The sequence below is a fragment of the Adiantum capillus-veneris genome, chromosome 1 (genome assembly GCF_014529385.1).
Source record: "Adiantum capillus-veneris isolate H3 chromosome 1, ASM1452938v2, whole genome shotgun sequence".
Taxonomy (NCBI): domain Eukaryota; kingdom Viridiplantae; phylum Streptophyta; class Polypodiopsida; order Polypodiales; family Pteridaceae; genus Adiantum; species Adiantum capillus-veneris.
The window spans coordinates 107,187,411-107,211,087 of record NC_140931.1 but is presented as its reverse complement, the minus strand read 5'-3'; positions in this window follow the sequence as shown (position 1 = coordinate 107,211,087).

Genomic DNA, 23,677 nt, shown 5'->3' with positions numbered 1-23,677 from the left:
ATTACAATACTGATGTCCATGATGCATGCATGTCAGTTGCTGCAGATTCACATTTGTGGTATTTTCAGAGTGGTTCTACAAAGCACATTACCCCACATCGTGAATTGTTTACCTCTCTCGAGTCTGTTCCTCATGGGAATTCAGTCACTTCTGCCAACAATGCCTCTTATCCGATTCAGGGAGTTGGAAAGATTGTGCTTACTGCTGCTACAAATGGCACTTCTTTCACACTTGTTGATGCACTTTATGTACTTCGGATCAAGAAGAATCTTTTGTCTATAATTGCAGCACTGGCTAGACTTAGACTTGTAGTCAAATTTGTGGATGACAGATGTACAGTTCATGATCGCACTTTTGGTGATGAAATTATTGCATCTCAGGCTTTTGTGTCGTGGGCTGTATAGGCTCACTTTGTACGACATGTGCGGAAAAGGTTTTGCAAATAAGTTGCAGATTCAAGGCTATTTCAGATGCAAAACTTTGGCATGCACGTTTTGGTCATCTGAATTTTGTCAGTTTGCTATGTTTGCAGAACTCTAATATGGTTGCTTCTTTGCCGTCTCTTCAAGCACCTATTAAACATGTTTGTGAAGGATGTATTTTGGGTAAGATGCAGCGTTCGAAGTTTCCAAAGGATGGTTCAATTAGGGCCACATGAAGGTTGTAGCTTATGCGTAGTGATGTTTGTGGGCCCATGCAAACTCCGTCCTTGGGTAATTACCTTTTCTTCGTGACTTTCATTGATAATTACTCCAGGCATGCATGGGTAATTCCGCTTAAAGAGAAGTCCAAAGTTTTTATGTGCTTGAAACAATTTCTAGCTATGGTTGAAAATGTAATGAAATATACTATGGGCTCCCTCCGTTCCAATCGAGGGGGGGGAGTATATGTCATGAATTTAATGCATTTCTGGCTAGTCCTGGGATAAAAAACCAATGTACAGTGACTTATACACCTCAACAAAATGGTGTTGGTGAGAGAAAAAATAGGTCACTTACGAAAATGGCATGATGTATGGTCAAAAGTCAAGCTTTAGCGCATTGTTTTTGGCTTGAGACCATCATGTGTGCCACTTATGTACTAGACATGTGTCCTACGAAAGCTTTGCAGTCTATTACTCCATATGAAGCATGGCATGATAAAAAGCCTTCTATTGAGCACATGTGTGTTTTTGGATGTTTGGCATATGCTTTGGTGCCACAAAACAACATAGAAAATTGGATGATAAGGTTGTTAGATGTATTTTTGTTGGTTATAGTGCTGAAAGAAAAGGTTACAGGTTGTATCATCCGCTCATGGAGCAAAAGATGTCGTGTGCACACTCACACACGTAGACAACTCAACACAACACAAGGAATTTACTTGAATTCCTCACCTCACTCACTACCACTCAAAATCTCCCCAAAAACTCTACCCACAAGCTCAATTCAAACTCCAAACGCCTCGACCTACATGCCCTTGCCTACCCACAGACACTACAAGGTGAGTCGAGGTGATCAACACTTGAAATCACACTTGATGGTGACCAAAATATACAAGAAAAACCATCAAAAATACAAAAACTCCAGCCACAAAAGGTCACTCTCAAACCATTGCAAAAACTTCACCAAACTCCACTTTGTTGGACTCTTTGGAGTAGCGCCAACCCTAATACAGGATCACATAGTCTTGCAGAAAGCCGCACCTTCTTCCCTCAATTCCTTGCGCACACACATCCATGGAAACATCAGAACTTCCATAGACTCTCCCAAGTGCAAAATTGGAGAGAAATCTCTCATTCACTCCTCCACACACTCGAAAACAGGACGCGAACGCGACGGGACTGCACTAGACCACCTGTAGGAATCGTGCTTCCTCCCACACACAGAGAGGTAAAAGTTCTGATATTGTACTCCAAAAGTTTTCCCTCAGCCTCAACACTCATGGCACCGTGAGTGATGTGTCAATTTCAAGCCATTTCAAACCTTTTTTGGCCAATTTTGACCCCTGGCGGGCATTTTTCGCAGGAAAAACCCCAAACGGACTCCAAAATTCACTAAATTTTTCACGCTTGATCCTTGATATCCACAGCGCATTTCCACATCCCCACATTCCATTTTTGACCACTTCTAGGGCGATGCACGTATCACCGTAGATCAGGCACCGCAAATAGACAGCTACCGCATATGTCAAACTTCTCGAGTAGGATGAGAGTACCCACACTTGTCACTTGAATTATTTACATTCTATAAAGCTCAAAAAAATTATCTAGAGACAAAATAAGCCACCTAGAACCATATCCAAGGCTCCGATACCCTATCCAAGCATGTACGTATGCTCGACTGCCGACACGCAAGCACGCAAATTTACAATGTGCACACGTTGCACCTTTTTTCGAACTTGAAACCACCTTGAAAATATCCCAAATGCATGTATTTACATCTTTTTGTACATATGACCATGCATATAAATGCTACTTTGTACATGCCAAAAGTGATTTATCATCATTGCCCAACCCCTAGTTGAGCATTTATGCTCAACACTTGCATCAAATAGTGATAAAAAAACTGCAAAATTAACCCCAAAATTCCTCCAGGATCATAGGGAAACTCGTTAAGCTTCATAGCACCACCTATGTGACCAAGACTTCCACTCACACCAAATAAGAAAGATTTTATCTTCTTGCATGAATGCCATCGTCCACCTCGATCCCAAGAATAATCTGAATCTTCTCCAAGGTTGGCACATGCCATGTTGTACCATACTTTGTTCCAATTAGCAGAACCCACAAATACCTCAAAATGCATCTCATAACTAGAGCTCATTTGATTGACAACCATAAATCCCACATTATTTTCCTGATGCATTGACTGCTCTTCATTCCCCATGCCCAAGAGATCATCACTCCAAGCATTAACACTCCACTCTAAAATTGAAAACGCTCTTCAAAAACACTATCACCAGCACCTTCTTCTTCCATAGAAGTCATCTTCCACTTGAAAATCTGGAAACATGCATACAAAGCCACACAAAACATCATAACAAAGTCTTCATCATGCCAACTAGACCCAAGATTTACTAACTGCCAATCAAGATCTTCACATATAAGAGGGTAGGGCTCAAACATACATTGAAGCATGTGAAATGCGTCCATAAGATCACTATGCAAGCAAAAGGTCACTTTAACCTCCTTATCGTCCACATCCTCAAGAAGTTTATACTTAACAATTGTATGGCGCATATCATCATGGATATACCTTGGAGATGGAAATAGCATCAAATCCTTGCACATATAGAAGTCGTTTCTATCACCTTCATGACCCAATACCTCTGCATCACAACCACTAGATGGTTGCCCAACCCCTAGCTTTGGTAAAGCATATGGATCCAAGGTCACATCAACCATCATAGCATCATCCTCTCCTGCATCATCTTCACTTGTCGGTGGAGAAAGTCTTTGTCCATAGCCCACCATATCATCATCAAAGCAAGCATACATATCATGTTGCTGCAAAGCTCCTTCCCAAAAGATACGTTTCTCTTTGTGCAAGGCTACCATATCCTTCAATGGATCTAGTGACTCTATGTCATCATTGCATACATCATTGCACCAACTCTCACAAACATCACATGTGTCACCATCATAGGTTACCTCATCCTTGTCAATTTCACTCTCATCATCTTCACTTTCCACACTAGTGCTCAAACTTTTGCATTCATCTACTATGTCCTTGCCATTTTGCACCATGGGCATGTGTATGGTCTCTAAAATTGCTTCACATAATTCATTTGCATTGAATTTGTGCATATGGGCATCCACACCTGTATCCAAGCTATTATCCTTGCTAGCATGAGCACCTGCAACAACTGCGACTTTATGCACATAAAGGTCATCCACACTATCCATACCACGTATTGACAAAGGGCACTTCATGCCTGTAGTAGCAACACACAACTTTCTCTCCTTTCTTAGCGATAAATTTAATGCTTCATGCATGGAATTGGGCTCTTTCTCTTGCAATTTCATCTTAAGGACCGGCCGCAATAGACTTGTGAATACCTGTATTCTTTGGCTATTTGTAAATGCGGAATAGAATTCCTCTTTAGACATGGCTTCCACATGAAAAAGATAATCTTTCCACACTCTCCAAGCATCATCAAATCATCAAACCATCACCAAAAATCTGCAACAGACTCGTGCTCTTGCATAAACAAACTAGTGACCTGTTTCCATGCATCTTGGTGAGGGATCACCTTCTTAAACCGCTTCAAAAAGCATCTCTTAAGCATGTCCCAATTTGCCTTCTCATCTTGTGATAAGCCCTCGTACCATTCTCTTACATTACCTCTGACCACTAGATTGATACCTGCAAGCTTTTGCGCCTCACTTGGAACTCCACCAACATAAACATGTCAAGTCGAACTCATATGATGCAAGCCAATCGTCTGCATCCTCAGAACCTGTGAAAATTGATGGTTGGAATGGAACCACCATCATGAAACTGCCTTCAACATCCAAAATTCGTGTACATCACTGCTCAAAATCCAAATTCTCGGTGCACAACCGGCAATTTTCGCTCCCCAGCGGGATCGCCAAAGGATGATGGAGCAAAAGATGTCGTGCGCACACTCACACACCCAGAGAACTCAACACAACACAAGGAATTTACTTGAATTCCTCACCTCACTCACTACCACTCAAAATATCCCTAAAAACTCTACCCACAAGCTCAATTCAAACTCCAAACGACTCGACCTACAAGCCCTTGCATGCCCACAGACACTACAAGGTGAGTCGAGGTGATCAACACTTGAAATCACACTTGATGGTGACCAAAATATACAAGAAAATACATCAAAAAACCCAAAAACTCCAGCCACAAAAGACCACTCTCAAACCATTGCAAAAACTTCACCAAACTCCACTCTGTTGGACTCTTTGGAGTAGTGCCAACCCTAATGGCACCGATACAGGGTCACATAGTCTTGCAGAAAGCCGCACCTTCTTCACTCAATTCCTTGCACACACACATCCATGGAAACCTCAGAACTTCCATAGACTCTCCCAAGTGCAAAAGTGAAGAGAGAAATCTCTCATTCACTCCTCCACACACTCGAAAACAGGACACGAACGCGACGAGACTGCACTAGACCACCTGTAGGAACCGTGCTTCCTCCCATACATACAGAGGTAAAAGTGCTAATATTGTACTCCAAAAGTTCTCCCTCAGCCTCAACACTCACGGAACCGTGAGTGGTGTCAATTTCAAGCCATTTTATACCTTTTTTGGCCTAGTTTTTGGCCAATTTTGACCCCTGGCGGGCATTTTCACAGGAAAAACCCCAAACGGACTCCAAAACTCACCATTTTTTTTTAATCCTCGATACCCAAAGCACATTTCCACATCCCTACATTCCATTTTTGACCACTTCTAGGGCGATGCACGTATCACCGCAGATCAGGCGCCGCAAATAGACAGCTACCGCATGTGTCAAACTTCTCGAGCAGGATGAGAGTACCCACACTTGTCACTTGCATTATTTACATTCTAGAAAGCTCAAAAAAATTATCTAGAGCCAAAATAATCCACCAAGAACCATATTCAAGGCCCCGATACCCTATCCAAGCATGTACGTATGCTCGACCGCCGACACGCAAGCACGCAAATTTACAATGTGCACACGTTGCACCTTTTTTCGAACTCGAAACCACTTTGCAAAGCTTCCAAATGCATGTATTTAAATCTTTTTGTACATATGACCATGCATATAAACGCTACTTTGTACATGCCAAAAGTGATTTATCACTGCAAACAAAGCGTATTCTGGTTTCAGGGGATGTAGTGTTTGTGGAAGATTCTGTTCACTCCTTGCTTTCATGTAGTAGAGATAGTAATGTAAGCTCATAGGACATTTATGACACTTTGTTGCCTCTTTTCACTGGTGGAAGTTCGAATGTAAATTCCAATGAGGCAAATGTACAACCTATTGGGGTTTCAAAAAATGTTACAGATCAGCCTATTATTGATGCAGATGTACATGATGTACTTGATGAGGAAAGGGCTGAAAATGAGCAGGCTAGAGGTATGCCGAAATGGCATGACAGTAAATTGGATGCATTTTTGCCTATTCGTACTCGTTCAGGGTCTCGCCATGCATCTTATGCATCAGATTGTTATGCTTTGGCTATGTCTAGCTTACATGATGTTGAGGAACCTCTGTCTTCTGATGAAGCATAGAATTCTGAAAATTGGATGGCTGCCATGCAATTGGAATATGATGCACTTATAGAAAATGACACATGGACTTTATGTGATTTGCCTCCTGGCAAAAAGACCATTGGTACAAAGTGGGTTTACAAGTTGAAACGCAAGCGTGATGGTGAGATTGATCGCTATAAGGCTCGACTTGTTGCAAAGGGTTATGCACAACAAAAAGGCATAGATTATGAACAAACTTTTTCTCCCACTTTTCATATGACTACTATGCATTTTCTATGTGCAGTAGCAGCTCATTTTGGTTGGGATGTACATCAATCAGACAGTGTCACGGCTTTCTTGAATGGTGACATATTTGAGGAATTTTATGTAATGCAGCATCGCAGTTTTCTCAAGAAAGGACAAGAGGACAAAGTGTGCAGATGTAAGAAGGCTTTGTATGGGTTGAAGCAATCTCCTCCTACTTGGTATGAGAAAGCTGACACTCATTTAGTCAAACAAGGATTTGTAACAGTCCAATAGAAAGCACATTGTATGTAAAGAGTGAGGGTGATGTACTTCTCATTGTGGTTCTTTATCTCGATGATTTGTTGATCACTGGACCAAATGAGGGGACATATTATTGAGTTTAAGGTTGATTTGAATGCTACTTTCAAGATGAATGATTTGGGGCTATTGCATCATTACTTGGGTATACAGTTTAAGCAGTGTGATGGTGGTATTGCCTTGTGTTAGAAACGCTACATAGAGACATTACTATGTAAGTTTGGACTTGAGGATTGCAAACCTATTGCCACTTCCATAGAAAATAGGTTTGAATTTGAATCTCCAAGATGCTGGTGATCCTGTTGATGTCACTCTTTACCAAACTGCTCTTGGCTGCCTCATTTATGTATGCAACACGAGGCCGGATATTGAGTTTGCAGTCTCACATGTCAACAGACTTATGCATAGCCCAGGGTCTAGGGATTGGCAGGGTATCAAGAGGATTTTTTGCTACCTTAGTGGCACTTTACATCTTGGCTTATTTTATCCTAAGGGGGGACTTACATGATTTTTTGGGCTCAGATTGGGTTGGTTGTTTTGATACAAGAGTGTCCACAAGAGGTTTTTGTTTCATGCTTGGAAGCTCATGTATATCATGGTTGAGCAAGAAGCAACCTATTGTGGACACTTTTAGTTGTGAGGCTAAGTACACGACAGTCTTCACAGCTACGATTGAGTGTGTATGGATTAGATGCCTTATGGTTGATTTGGGTGTTTGACAGGACACTGCCAACACTATCTACACTGACAGTCAGAGCGCATTGGTAGTTGCGAGGAACCCAATTTTTCATGCTCACACAAAGCCTACATTGAGGTGCATTACCACTATGTTAGGGAGAGGCTCTCAGCAGGAGAGATCAGCTTGGCTTATGTGCCAGCACAGGACAACTTTGCAGATCTTTTAACAAAGGCATTGTCTCGTGAGAAGCTTGAAGATTTCCGCAAAGCTTTGGGCTTATTCCCCTTTATGGACTAGTCCTGTCCTCAGGACATGGCACTTCCCTTTACTCATGTGCCAGCTCTCGTTCACCGCATCACTCCAGGGGGGATTTGTTACTATATACATGTGGTAGTGATGTGTGTGAACACACTAGGACCGCCGGGGCATTTTTCCCCTCTTTAAGAGGTTTTTTCCCCTGTGCATTGTATCTACTCTCTACTATGTGCCATGAGCTTCCTTCATCTTCTCCAAGATGTGTGTGTTTCCTTGCAACACTAATTCCAACATCCATTCCATGACATAGTGAACTCATGGCAACCTGTTACATAAAACTATCTCTGGTGGGGGTGTTCCTTGTTAGGAAAGAATGCCTTGCTCAGGGAAATATTTTTAATTTCCTTGCTAATGATCTCTTCATGTTAACATAACGGTTGTTGTGGTGGGAGATGCATTGAATTATACAATGAAACTGTTTGAGGAGAGCTTGTGTTGCCAGAAGTGAATCATGTTATGCCAACAGCTTGAGCCATTGTCACAAAGACCACCACTCAACTAAGATAGTAAGAGGTCACTTTGTACCACGACAGCTTAGAGATATGTTGAAACAAAAAAACACATGAGTTATACATTTGCAAGATGTATAATAAACACACTTTCTTAGTATATGCTGTACAAATTTGGAAGTATTTTCATCTAACTTGGACTAAACAATGCTAAAATATACATTATGATGAGACTACCTCCAATAAGCATGGATTTGAAGAACCTACCTAGAAGATATAATGAAGAAGGTTGTTTTAGAGTAAAAGTGGTGTTTAGTCTCTATTACATCAAATATTAAAAGGTTATGAAAACTTTACAATGAAATCCAAAGAGATGATTAAGTGTATGTGTATGCTGGGTATACACACACACACACACACACACACACACACACACACACACACACACACACACACATGAGATTTTTATGAAAAATGGTTCAAGATTTGAATTGAATATTTTAAAAGGAAGAAAAACAATAGAAAACAAATTAGACTATATAGGAGGCTATTGTTTACATTATCTCAATAGGCATGCCTTGTCTCTCCCAACATATTGAACAAACGTTGAGAGACTTCTTAAAGTAGGATGGGTGTGGCGGTCACATGGGTGCAAATGGTATCCAACAATTGACATTAGTGTTAACCCGTAGCACGTCATTGTTGTCATGACCTTTGATCATCCACGTGTACCACTTTTGATGTAAACTCTATGGGAAAGAAAATATAAACACATGTGGTGTGTAGGGTACATGGTTTGTGTTATTGTTGAGCACTATGGCTGCTAAAGTTCAGGATGCAATAGAGGAAGGAAATGGAAGGGAGAAGAGGGAGGTAGAGGAGAGGGAGAGAGTTAGGGAAGAGGAGAGGAGAGGGAAGGGGAGAGGTAGGACAAAGGTAGGAGAGAGGGAGAGCAAAGGCGAGAGAGAGAGAGAGAGAGAGAGAGAGAGAGAGAGAGAGAGAGGGAGAGGTAGGAGAGAGATAGGTGAGAGAGAAAGGAGAGGAGAGGGAGAGGGAGAGGTAAGAGAGAGGAGAGGTAGAGAGTTAGTTTTTTAGAGGGAAAATAAAAATTCAAAATTTATCTTTCTAGTCAGTGTAAGTAAAAAAAAAGGTCTTTTTTTATATATGTATATAGGTTGAGAGGAACTTTTAAGTAGGATGGGTATGGCGGTCACATGGGTACAAATGTTATCCAACAATTGACATTGGTGTTAACGTGTAGCACGTCATTGTTGTCATGACCTTTTGTCATCTACGTGTGCCACTTTTGATGTAAACTCTATGGGCAAGCAATTATATACACTTGTGGTGTGTAGGGTACATGGTTTGTGATATTGTTGAGCACTATGGTTGCTAAAGTTCAAGATGCAATGGAAGGGAGCAAAGGGAGGTAAAGGAGAGGGAGGGAACGAGAAGAGGGAGAGAGTTAGGGAAGAGGAGAGGAGAGGGAAGGGGAGAGGTAGGAAAAGGTAGCGGAGAGGGAGAGCAAAGGAGAGAGAGAGAGAGAGAGAGAGAGAGAGAGAGAGGGAGAGGTAGGAGAGAGATAGGTGAGAGAGGAAGGAGAGGAGAGGGAGATGTAGGAGAGAGGAGAGGTAGAGAGTTAGTTTCTAGGAGGGAAAAGAAAAATTCAAAAATTATCTTTCTAGTCAGTGTAAGTAAAAAAAAGGTCTTTTTTTTTATATGTATATAGTTTGAGAGGAACTTTTTAAGTACAAAAATATATGAAAATTGGATTTTTGAAAAAAAATCATTTTTTAGCTTGGGTTTATGCACCCTTTTGATGTTGTGGCATGGGAAAGGGGTGAAAGTAGGTAGTTAATGCCATTATACTTTTTTCCTTCACTTTCAAAGAGCTAGAGAGAGAAAGGGACCTCTAAGAGGACCTCAACCTAGATGGCTCGAGAAAACACCCTAGAGAATTCTACTCAAAAGTAGCTTATTGAATGCACTTGTCCCCCAAAGTCTACACAAAATTAATCTTAATCCTTAAAATTAGGGATTCATACAAAACCCATGCAAAGCTCATATTTTTCCTAATGCAATCATGTAAACATGAATGCATTGGATTTAGTACATTTAGATGTATGGGATCTGGAAAAGACTACATCTATGGGTGGATGTAGGTACTATGTGAGCTTCATTGACGACCATACAAGGAAAGTATGGGTCTATTACATGAAGCAAAAAATTGAGATGTTTATACACTTTCATAATTTCAAGGCTATGGTTGAAAAACATACTCAAAAACATGCTAAGTGTCTGAGGTCAAACGGAGGTGGAGAATACTTTTCCAATGAGTTCAATGGTTTTTTGAATATGCATGAAATTCAAAGGTAGTTTTCATGCATATATACTCCGTAGCAAAACACTATTGCAAAGCGGAAGAACATGCACATAGGAGAAGTTTCTAGAGCGTTGATAAAGGAAAAGAACATGTCTCATCGTTATTGATAAAGGAAAAGAACATGTCCCAACGAGACTCACATTGGCAATGGATTGAAGCTCGGAGCTTCCATGACTATGGAGGCATTGTGAGCTCGGCACATAAAGCTCATGCATCAAGGTGTCAAGAGGTTGAACTCCACAAGCTACAAGCGGTAAGAGATTGAGTACTATTCCGACGTTTATTCCTCTCCGCCCAAAGGAAGAGTGCAAAAGCAACCGCACTCCACCTACATTTTGATGCTGAAGAACGAGAGGTACATTCAATACATATGATAAAAATTGTAAGCATAACAAGACCACAAAATCAAAATCTTGAACATGACAAGTTTCCAAAAGCATAACCATAATGTCTACTCCCAACCATAGGCACAATGACATGAAGATTTTCTAACCATAACTAAAACATGACTTGAAAACCACAAGTATAACGTTATGAACATTTTCAAGCAAGACATGTACCATGATTTGAAAACTGTAACTAGAACGATAAAAAGATTCTCAAACCATAAATGTAACATGATTCAAAAACCACCCTTTTCCTTTTCAATTTGTAAAATTTTATCCCAATTCCATTTTCTGGTACCCTTGTGAAAATGTGAGAAAAAAAGAAGTTTTTTAACCCCTTCTGTTGCACTCACGTGATAGTCACATAATCATTAAGTGACCCCCCCAAGCCATCCATCCATTCTTTCCCTACCCCTTAAGTGAAGCACTAGTTAGAATGAGTAGTTTGGGATAGCAAAAAAGACACCCCCTTAGCAATTGACAATACAAGTTCAATATTTTTTAAAAACTTTGAAATGTAAATGAAAAGAATGTACAAGTTAGAGAGGCAACTGCATATATTACATTAATACTTTGAAACAAGGATGTTACATAATTTACTTGAAGAGCCCATAATTTTCTTGGCCATTTCTTGACGTCTCTCTTGCGCATAAGACAAATCCTTGACCAAGAGTCAATTGAGCCAATAGAAGCGTATATCTGTATCTGGGCAAGCACTTTGCCATGGAAGACAGTGTCAAATGCATTGCATACTAGGATCTTTGCACTAGGAAGAGTTGATGAGCAGTTTGGGAAATGGTTCTCAAGTACAACACTTTTCTCAAGGCTTTCAAAGACAACGTCATGAAATTACGTTGGGGAGTAAACTCATTGTGTACAACGGAAACATCACCATGGGGAAGTTTTCCAATGTGATAAACAAGGGAGGACTGTGGTCCGAAGACCATCCACTTGCCGCCTACCCGTGTGTAAAATCACCAAGCTCCAAGACATCCTACCATAAAACAATGAAGGGTATGGAAAAGACAGCTAAGGTGAAAAAAAACAACTTTGAAAGTAAGATAGAAATTATCTCTTGATCCTTGTCCTTCTCCTCTCTTTTTCCCTTGGCATCTAAGTCGATGCATGACTTCACAACATCCACAAATTTTGGCTCATGAGAGGATGGGGTTTTCACTCGAATAGGCGTCCTTACAGTGACAACCTTCACTTGCATGGATTGGAAATTTTCCTCTACCACATGCAACTACTCTGTTGCCAGGACCTCCACACACACAAGTGCAATAGTGTCAGTGACATTCATCGAGTGGTAGGAGCTTGCTTTCAAGGATATCTGACATGGAGTCTAGGAGGAACTAGGTAGTGGTGCATAGCAGACTCAGGCACTCATCCATGCATAGGCCAAATTATTTCTCCAAGTCATCCAAAAAAAGAAAATCCTCCTCCCCATCCACCAGCACTAGCAATAAGTTTCTAATCTCTACTTTTGGGATTGCCTCATCTGTCAATGGAGCATCCTCTAGAGTGACACTAGTGGTAGCCAAAATGATAGGTTTTTCAACCACTTCCTCAAGCCTCGTAGGTTACTCAACCTGAAGTTTGTGGCCTATGGGGACACGCTGCTTCTCCTTGGCATCCTTGGCGATGGAGCAAACCTACAAGTCTGGCAGTTGCACCTCCTCCAAATCAAGTTCCTCACTAACCATTAGGGAAAATTTGGACTCTCAAAGGGGCCCTATAAGGATGTTTGACTTTGTCTCTCTTATCCAAAGTGGGCAACCCGATGAAGTCTATGAACGCTTTGTCAAAACCATATCAACCAACATATCATTGGAAAGATCTTAGAAAGTAGGTTCTAAATCCCCCAACTCTGACAAATTTGGACTTGATTTGGAGAAGTTATGCTCTCCCCATTGAAAGTGAAATATGAAAAGAGATTCCATTTATAAGACGGAGTTGTCATATCAAAAAACGGAATCTTCTAGAATATAAGAAATCTAATGGTATGCTATACATCAATGGATATATTTCAATGAGTACATTCTAAATCCAAAGGGTCCGACAAGTTTTCATTTGTAAAATTTTACCATGCGCCGTTTTGGACAAGAGAGAAAGAGAGGCAAAGTCCTTATAGGGCCCATTTGAGAGTTCAAATTTTCCCTAATGAAGGAAGATGAAAGTAGATAAGCAAGATAGGTACTCCACACCCAACTTGCACTTCTTCACTGCTAGCACACTTGGGGCCTGCTTGTTCAAGAAATGGCCTACATCAATGGAAATTTATTGGAACTGTCTCAACTGCTTCTTAGAGAACGGGTGATCTCCTTTGTGGATGTAGCAAAAGAGATCGCAAGGCACCTAGATCCATGCATCTGGGGGTATTGTCACGGTATATTGAATGATGTGATCCTCCATAAATGTTGAAATCTCTCGCAAATGCGTCCATGTAGAGGGAAACTATCGCGTCAGGGTCAGGGACATGAGTGAAGAAGGTACGAAGATCCTTGAGGAAGCTCCCTTGCAATTGATGTCATTGAGGAAGAGGGTGAAGCATGAGGAAGGGGTGGATGTGGGTGCAAATGCAAAAGGATGTGGAGGCATCCATATCTAGATTGTTGTGTCGACAGAAAGTGGAAGAGCTCAAGGGTTGCAAAAGCGAAAATTTAGAATGAGTTATCGGACCCCCCCCCCCCCTTTTATAATGATGGCCTTTTTTTCAAAAAGACACTTTTTCCAAAAATGGACTGTTGTCTCATTGTGACGCGTTGAGACAAATTGTACACAAGATCGTGTACACAAGACCGCTATCATGTGTAGAATGAAAAACCGTTATTCAAAGTCCAAAATTTGCAAAAGCTAAGCAAATTGATTGTAGAGGGGATTGTTTTAAAAAATGTAAGAGCTACAAAGCTATAATAGCATAGTTCCATCCATACCCCAATCATCCTGGACCTTCATTTTGTCTTCCATTCTCTTTCCAATGTGTAGACACTAACGCAAGCCCACAGACCTTGAAGCTTTAGTAGAATATTTCAAGGAGTTTTGTACTAGATTATGGTGGATAAGTTAGTGTGCCATTCATGAAATAAGCATCATTACAATAGATTTAGCTTAGGTCTTGATATTGGACAGACAGTACAATAGTTTAAAGTTGCAAATGATAGTTTTTATTGAGCATAATGTGCCCCTATATAGGCATATACAAGGAAGCAGCATTTTGACACATGAACCGTATATGTGGCTGCATATGCATAAACAAAAGTGGTTAATATGCTTTATACATGGATTGTAAGAGTTTCTTCACATGGGTTATTGACGCATCACTTTTCTAGGTGGAAGAGGTTTTTTACATAAGAGATGCAACAAAAGCCGGCATCCCAATGTTTTGGACGTCTATTACCATCTTTTTCTTGAAAGATGCTACCGACCATAAATCAAGTTGTGGTCACTCCCTACTTAATAAGGAATATAATTTGAAGGGTTCAAGATTCCTATAACCTTGTGTAGAAGTAGGTACAATATAGGAGTGATAATAGAAGAAAATTATTCCTTGAACCAATTTGGTTGGGCAAAGGTGTGAAAACATTGTTGCTCCAATATCCGCATGTATAGCATTGAATGTGTCAGAGAGGCTATGAAGTAGCTTCTCCTCCACCAATGCAAATGTAAATATGACAACAAAATAAAGCCGAATAAAATTACGAAGCCATAAAAACATTCCACTCTGGCCTCAAACCCAAATTTGTATTCTCAAAACATGTACTTACAATGTGCTAGAAATTGCGGTGGTTGTTGCAATTGCATGCTTGACATTGAGAAAACATGTTGCACAATGGCTATGATCCCCTTGTCCTTGCAATTCTTGAAGCCAAGGAGCTTGCATTTCCAATGATGATGCAAGTTTGCACAATTTCAAACACAATGAGAGACAATAGCAGATGGCTACATGTATAACCTATGGTGAACTCTTGTGGCACCCACTCACCATCTATATCTCTTGTGTTGTGGCATGCAAGTAATGTGACCTCATCCTTTGGCTACCTTCACGGAGTAGAGCTTTCCATGAGTACGAGTAAAGGAAATTAGGAGGAGGAGGACCTTGTTTGTTTCAACAATGTAGGTGGGAGAAAGGGAATGAGTTTGCTTGGTGTGCCAATGCAAGGTGGTAGTGGTAGAGAGGGGGTGGAGCATGGTTGGTGCCGCAATGGAGATAGGGGAAGGTGAATGATCCTTGCTTGGTGTGGAAATGGGAGGTGAGAGGTGAGGAGAGAGTAGCTTCCTTACTGCTACAATGAATCTGATAGTAGAGAGATAGTGTTGGAGTAGAGGGTGAGTGCGATGGTTACAATCAAGGAGGGCTTGGAAAAGGGATTCTAGAGAGGGAAATCGCTTTTAGGTATGAAATAGTTTTGGGGGGCTTTGGAGATAGAAAATGATGTTTCAAAAGTATTTTAAAATTTTTAATTTTGCTTCCTTCACTCTCACCACCTCACATCCACCTTGTTGCATCAACTTCATACTATATAATGTGTGTAGAAATGGCCTCCTTTTATAGGCCAAAAGGGTTGCCCTCTCTGATGAGAGGCAGCCATGTGTAGCCGCCCTTTTGTAGATAAATCCAAATCGGACCCTCCAATCCGCCCATCTGTGGCCGCCCTTGAAAAGACAAGTCCACTTTTGAATTTGGCCACCGGCCATCGGCTATTGACTTCCGACTATCGGCCGTTTTCCGACCACTTTCCGGCCGCCGTCCGGCCATAATATTCCGACGAAGGAAACAAAAGTCTTAGGGGTTTTCACCCCCGAGGCCCCTAAAAATGCCCTTGAATTTTGGCCTTGAAAATTTTGGATTCTGATTTTTCTTCATGCACTATGGCTTCTCCTCATAATGGGGGCGTTACAAATGTACGTTTTTACCACAGAAAATTACAATGGGTAAATCAGTCTCCATACTTAAAAATCTCCCACTTGGAGACTGATCTCCAAACCAAACCTGTGACTGCTTTCCATCCTGGCTTCTTATCCTTGAATGCCGATTGAAGATGAGCAAAAGCTCAACTTCTCCTTGTTGACCACCTTTGTAAACATGTCTGCAAGATTTTCACTTGTATGCACCTTTCCTAGCTTTAGCTGTCCCTCTTTCAAAAGAGTGTGTATGAAGTGATATCTTACCTCAATGTGATTTGTCCTTGAATGAAAGGCTGAGTTCTTCGCAAGATGGATAGCGCTTTGGCTATCACTGTACAAGACACAATTGTCTTGTTTGAATCCAAGCTCTTCTAAGAATCTGTGAAGCCACATAATTTCTTTGCTTTCCTCCGTCATTACTACATAATTTTCTTCCGTGGTAGAAAGTGAGACCACTTCCTGCAGCTTTGAAGCCCAGATTATTGCTGTGCCTCCAACCGTGAACACATAGCCAGTAGTGCTCCTTTGAATATCTTTGTCACCTGTCATATCTGCATCAGCATACCCTTCTAGAAAAATATCAGTTCCTCCAAAATACAAAGCATTTTTTGTTGTCCCTTTTAGATACCTAAGTATCCACTTCATAGCTTGCCAATGCTCTTTACCTAGTTTGTCCATGAACCTACTCACAACTCCCACTGCATGTGCAATGTCTGGCCTTGTCCAGACCATAGCATACATTAGAGAACCTACCGCTGCAGCATATGGAACTTTAGACATATAGGATATCTCCTCTTGTGTCTTTGGACACATATCCTTGGTTAGTTTAAAGCGACCAGTCAAAGATGTAGAAACTGGTTTTGCATTTTGCATTGCAAACCTTTCTAGTACCTTCTTGATGTAATCCTCTCGAGATAGCTTTATTGTCTTCTTCGTCCTGTCCCTTGATATTTTCATACCAAGTATCCTCTTTGCAACACCTAAATCTTTCTTTGAAAAAGATTTAGACAGCTCCTCTTTTAGGTCTTTGATGTCCTGCATGTTAGCACTTGCAATCATCATGTCGTCAACATACAACATTAGGATGATGAACTTCCGATCTCCCAAATTCTTCGTGTAGACGCAGTGATCTGAGTTGCATCTTGTGAATCCATGGTCCAACATCCATCAATCAAACTTCAAGTACCATTTTCCTAATTCTTGCTTTAAACCATACAAGCTCTTCTTTAATCTGCAAACCATTTTCTCCTTACCTTTTACTTCATACCCCTTTGGTTGAAGCATGTAAATTTCCTCCTCTAAGTCACCGTGAGGGAATGCCGTATCTTTACCCATTTTCTCAAGATTTAGATCATGAGCATCCACAAGGCTTAAGACAAGCCTAATTAAGTTTATTTTTACAACAAGAGAAAATTTTTCATTGAAGTCAATATCTTTCTTTTGAGAAAACCCTTTTACCACAAGCGTAGACTTGTACCTTTTCTTCCCACCTTCTTCTTCCTTCAGCTTGTACACCTATTTGTTTTGAAGTTCCCGCTTACCTTTAGGCAACTCAACCAGCTCCCATGTTTGGTTACGATGTAGTGACTCCATCTCCACTTGCATGCTCTTCGTCCATTCTTATTTGGATTCGTATTGCATAGCTTCTTCGTATGATTCCGCCTCTCCAGAATCTGAGATCAAGAGATGGTTGAAGGAAGGAACAAACCTTTTTGGAGGTCTACTTGCTCTTGTAGATCTTCGGGGAATTGGTTGAGGCTCCTCATTTGGTTGATGTTGTTGCACATTGTCACCATTTGTAGTCCTCGAGTCTTCACCGTCCTCATGCTCCATGTACTCATCACCTGTTTCTTTTGTTTTTTTTCTTTCCAAGTAATATTTTTACATATTTTGTTCGTTAAAAATTACATCCCTACTCCTTAAGATTTTAGCATCTTTAGGATTCCATAGGCGATACCCAAAGTCACCTTCTCCATCGCCAATGAAGAAACACTTTTTGGACTTTGCATCTAGCTTTGATCTTAGGCTTCTATTTATGTGCATGAAAGCCTCACACCCAAACACTTTGAGAAATTCATAATTCACCGGTTTACCTGTCCATGCCTCTTCTGGAACTCCCCCATCCAATGCCGTTGAGGGTGATCGGTTGATTAAGTACACAAAAGTACTTACAGCTTCCACCCAAAGCTCAAGCGGTAAGTAGCTGTATGCTTCGTGGTCGCTCCATAATTGTCATGTTCATCCTTTCCAAAATCCCATTTTGTTGAGGTATCCTTGGGGTTGTCCTTTGCCTCCGAATGCCATTGCTAGCACAAAAGCTTGGCTACAATATTTGCCTCCATTTTCGGATCTAAGGCATTTAACCTTGGTACCTGTTTCATTCTCCACAAAGGCTTTCCATCTTTGAAATATGGAAAATACATTAGAATTATACTTCATGACATAAACCCATGTTTTTCTAGTCGCATCGTCTATGAATGTTACATAGTACAATGAGCCACCAAGTGATGGTGTACTTGCACGACCCCAAACATCAAAATGAACCAACTCAAGTTTTTTATTTTTTCTTTCAGTTCTTGATTTTTGAAATTTTACCTTCTTTTGTTTACCATAAACACAATCTTCACAGAACTCTAAGTCCACTTCTTTCAAACCTGGTAGATGTAACCATATACATGTGGTAGTGATGTGTGTGAACACACTAGGACCACCGGGGCATTTTTTCCCTCTTTAGGACGTTTTTCCCCCCGAGCATTGTATATACGCCCATCACTCTAGAGCTATCTATCTTTCCATTACACACCAAGCCTTGAGCTTCCTTCGTCTTCTCGAAGCTGTGTACGTTTCTCTGCAACCCTAATTCCAAAAATCGGTATCAGAGCAGGTTGCATCCTCCCGGGCTTAGTCGCCAGCTGCTCCAGCACACGCCTGCTCACTTTCTCCGATTTCAGTGAGCTTTGGCGAGCGTTCGCATACAAATATTTCAAGTGAGCTCGTAGAGGTTGGTCTGCTAAGATTTTTGATTCCGGCTCATTTCGGCCTTCGTTTCCACTGCAGACAGTGTTGCACAGGCTATTTTGTCATTTTGTGCAGAATTTCTATCAGTGCCGTTTTCTACATAATAGGTGCCTTATAGTCTTCTACGGTTTGTGCTACATAGCACGTGTTGTTCCCGCTTCGTTTCTCCTATTTTTGAGTAGTTTTCACATCAAGTGCAGCATTTACCATGGCTGACAACAACAACACATATGTGTTCAAGATGTTTGCTCTTGAGGACAGGTTGGATGGGGACAGTTACCCTATGTGGGCTTATATGATGCAACACGTTCTTGTGTCAAAAGGCGTCTCGAATATTGTGCAGGGCATTGATGTACGTCCCGATTCTGAGGATGTAGGCGATGTTGAGGATGTTGCAGGTCTTGCTGCAAGGATTGCTGCTGTTAGAGTTGTTTTGCCTACGGCAGAACAAGATTGTGGGGATGTTAAGGATACGCAGGATCATGCATTGATTGCATCGTCTATGAAGCGCACCATTGTTCCTCACATCCGTTCAGTAAAATCTGCAAAACAGGCTTGGGATATATTGACTGGTCTTTATGCAAGTCACAATGAGGCTAAAATTTCTTTGTTGTGTAAAGAGTTGGAGTCGAAGATTATGCATGAGGAAGATGATATGGACACCTTCCTTGCTAGTGTCAAGGATATCAATGAGCACCTTATTTCTGCAGGTGAAGTCATTTCAGATAGTTCCCTTGTGCAGACTGTTCTTGATGCCTTACCAGATTCTTACCAGCCTTTTGCTAGTACTTGGAGACTTATGACCCAAGGAAATCCAGAAGTTGTCAAGTTTGATGCATTATGCACATTGCTGTTGCAAGAATCACTTTCCAGAAAAAACAGGACTAGATAGTGTGCAGTTGAACACACTTTTATTGCTTCTCAAAGAAAGGGTGGTAACAACAATGCAGCCACTTCTTATGGTTCTGCTGCGAGTGGCAAAAATTATGTTCCTAATGCTTCTGTTGGGAGAAATTCGTCTGGAAATTCCGGTGACAAGCGCAAAACGAAGATGCGTTTCCATTATTGTAAAGCTAATGATCACTTGATCAAGTCGTGTCCTAAGTTGAAGGCCAAATAGGCTAAGAAGAAAGAGGGTGGTTCCACTACAAATGCAGCCATTGTTGAGTCTTCTGTGAAAGGAGACTGTGATGCTGATGTTGATGCAGAATGGGCTTTTAGAGCAAAGTGCACTTACAATCCTGATATCCATGATGCATGCTTGTCAGTTGCTGTAGATTCACATGTGTGGTATTTCGATAGTGGTGCTACAAAGCACATTACCTCACATCATGAATTGTTCACCTCTCTCGATTCTATCCCTCATGGGAATTCAATCACTTGTGCCAACAATGCCTCTTATCCGGTTCAGGGAGTTGGAAAGATAGTGCTTACTTCTGCAAATGGCAGTTCCTTCACACTTGTTGATGCACTTTATGTACCTAGGATCAAGAAGAATCTCTTGTCTGTATCCGCACTTGCTAGACTTGGACTTGTAGTCAAATTTGTGGATGACAGATGTACAGTTCATGATCTCAGTTTTGGTGATGAAATTGTTGCATCTGGTCTTTTGTGCTGTGGGATGTATAAGCTCACTTTGTATGACAAGTGTGGACAAAATTTTAAAACTGCTGTTGCAGACTCAAGGGCTATTTCAGATGCAAAACATTGGCATGCACGTTTTGGTCATCTGAATTTTGCCAGTTTGCTGTGTTTGCAAAAATCTGATATGGTTGCTTGTTTGCCGCCTCTTAAAGCACCTGTTAAACATGTTTGTGAAGGTTGTATTTGGGTAAGATGCAGTGTTCTAAGTTTCCAAAGGATGGTTCAATTCGGGCCACATGCAGGTTACAGCTTGTGCATAGTGATGTTTGTGGGCCCATGCAAACTCCGTCCTTGGGCAATTACCTGTACTTCGTGACTTTCATTGATGATTAATCCATGCATGCATGGGTATTTCCACTTAAAGAGAAGTCCAAAGTTTTTCTGTGCTTCAAAAATTTTCTGGCTATGGCAGAAAATGTCTCGAAATGTACTATGGGCACCCTCCGTTCTGATCGAGGGGGGGAGTATATGTCTCATGAATTTAACGCATTTCTGGCTAGTCGTGGGATAAAACACCAGTGTATAGTGCCTCATACAACTCAAACAAAATGGTGTTGCTAAGAGGAAAAACAGGTCACTGACGGAAATGGCACGATGTATGGTCAAAAGGCAAGCTTTGCCGCATTCTTTTAGGCTTGAGGCCATCATGTGTTCCACTTATGTACTAAACAGGTGTCCTACGAAAGCTTTGCATTCTATTACTCCATATTAAGCATGGCATGATAGAAAGCCTTCTATTGAGCACATGCGTGTTTTTGGCGGTTTGGCATATGCTTTGATGCCACAAACACAGCGCAGAAAATTGGATGATAAGGCTGTCAAATGTATTTTTGTTGGTTATAGTGCTGAAAGCAAAGGTTACAAGTTGTATCATCCGCAAACAAAACATATTCTGGTTTCACGGGATGTAGTGTTTGTGGAAGATTCTGTTCAGCCCTTGCTGTCATGTACTAGAGACAGTAATGTAAGCTCACAGGACATTTATGACACTTTGTTGCCTCTTTTCAGTGGTGGAAATACGAATGCAATTTCCAATGAGGAAAATGTACAGCCTATGGGGGTTTCTAAAAATGTTACAGATCAGCCTATTACTGATGCAGATGTACATGATGTACTTGATGAGGAAAGGGCTGGAAATGAGCAGGCTAGAGGTATGCCAAAATGGCTGGTGCACACTTTGCGTGATAGTAAACTGGAGGCACCTTTGTCTAGTCGTACTCATTCAGGCTCTTGCCATTCATCTTATGCATCGGATTGTTATGCTTTGGCTATGTCTAGCTTACACATTAGGCAAAATTTGGACTCACAAAGGGGCCCTTTAAGGAGTTTGACTTTACCTCTCTCTACCAAAACGGGCGCATGGATAAATTTTTGGAAACAAACTCCAAATTTGGCGGAGGTTTGACAGTTAGAATGTCCTCTTCAATCTCTATCTACTGATATATAGCACGCCATGAGATTCCTCCTATTTAGAATATTCCTTTTTTGATCCACTTAGAGTTGTCACATCATAGGTGAATCCAAAAAAGAATCTTCTAAAATATGAGGAATCTCATGGCGTGCTATCAATCAGTAGATAGAACTTGAAGAGGACATTCTAACTGTCAAACCTCTGCCAACTTTGGAGTTTGTTTGAAAACATTTATCCATGCGTCCGTTTTGGTAGAGAGAGGTAAAGTCAAACTCCTTAAAGGGCCCCTTTGTGAGTCCAAATTTTTCCTAATGTGATGTTGAGGAGCCTCTGTCTTTTGATGAAGCACATAATTCAAAACATTGGATGGCTGCCATGCAATCAGAATATGACGCACTTATAGAAAATGACACATGGCCTTTATGCGATTTGCCTCCTGGCAAAAAGGCCATTGGTACGAAGTGGGTTTACAAGTTGAAACGCAAGCCGGATGGTGAGATGGATCGCCATAAGGCTCGACTTGTTGCAAAGGGTTATGCACAGCAAAAAGGCATGGATTATGAAGAGGCTTTTTCTCCCACTTGTTGTATGACTACTGTGCGTTTTCTATGTGCATTGGTAGCTCATTTTGATTGGGATGTACATTAATTAGACATTATTACTGCTTTCTTGAATGGTGACATATTTGAGAAAGTTTATGTAGCACAGCCTCGCGGTTTTGTCATAAGAGGACAAGAGGACAAAGTGTGCACATGTAAGAATGTTTTGTATGGGTTGAAGCAATGTCCTCGTGCTAGGTATGAGAAAGCTGACACTCATTTGGTTAAACAAGGCTTTCGTAGCAGTCCAACAGAAAGCACATTGTGTGTAAAGCGTGAGGGTGATGTACTTCTCATTGTGGTTATTTATGTTGATGATTTGCTGATCATTGGACCAAATGAGAGACATATTGCTGAATTTAAGGTTGATTTGAATGCTAATTTCAAGATGAAAGATTTGGGGCTGTTGCATCATTACTTGGGTATACAGTTTAAGCAGTGTGATGGTGGTATTGCCTTGTGTCAGAAAAGTTACATAGAGACATTGCTATGTAAGTTTGGACTTAAGGATTGCAAACCTATTGCCACTCCCATTGAAATAGGTTTGAAGTTGAGTCTACATGATGCCAGCGATCCTGCTGATGTCACTCTTTACCAAACTACTATTGGCTGCCTCATTTATGTATGCAACACGAGGCCAGATATTCAGTTTGCATTCTCACAAGTCAGCAAATGTTTGCATAGTCCAGGGTCTAAGCATTGGCAGGTTGTCAAAAGGATTTTCCGCTACCTTAGTGGCACTTTACATCTTGGCTTGTTTTATCCCCAGGGGAGATCATTGCCTCCAGACTTACATGCTTTTTCAGACTCAGATTGGGCTGGTTGTTTTGGTCCACGCGAGTGTCCACAAGTGGTTTTTGTTTCATGCTTGGCATTTCATGTATATCATGGTTGAGCAAGAAGCAACCTACTGTGGCCACTTCTAGTTGTGAGGCTGAGTACAGGGCAATCTTCATATCTACAATTGAGTGTGTATGTCTCAGACGCCTTATGGATGATTTCGGTGCTGGACAGGTTACTGCCAACACTATCTACACTGACAGTTAGAGCGCATTGGCAGTTGCAAGGAACCAATGTTTTCATGCTCGCACAAAGCACATTCACGTGCATTACCACTATGTCAGAGAGAGGCTCTCAGCAGG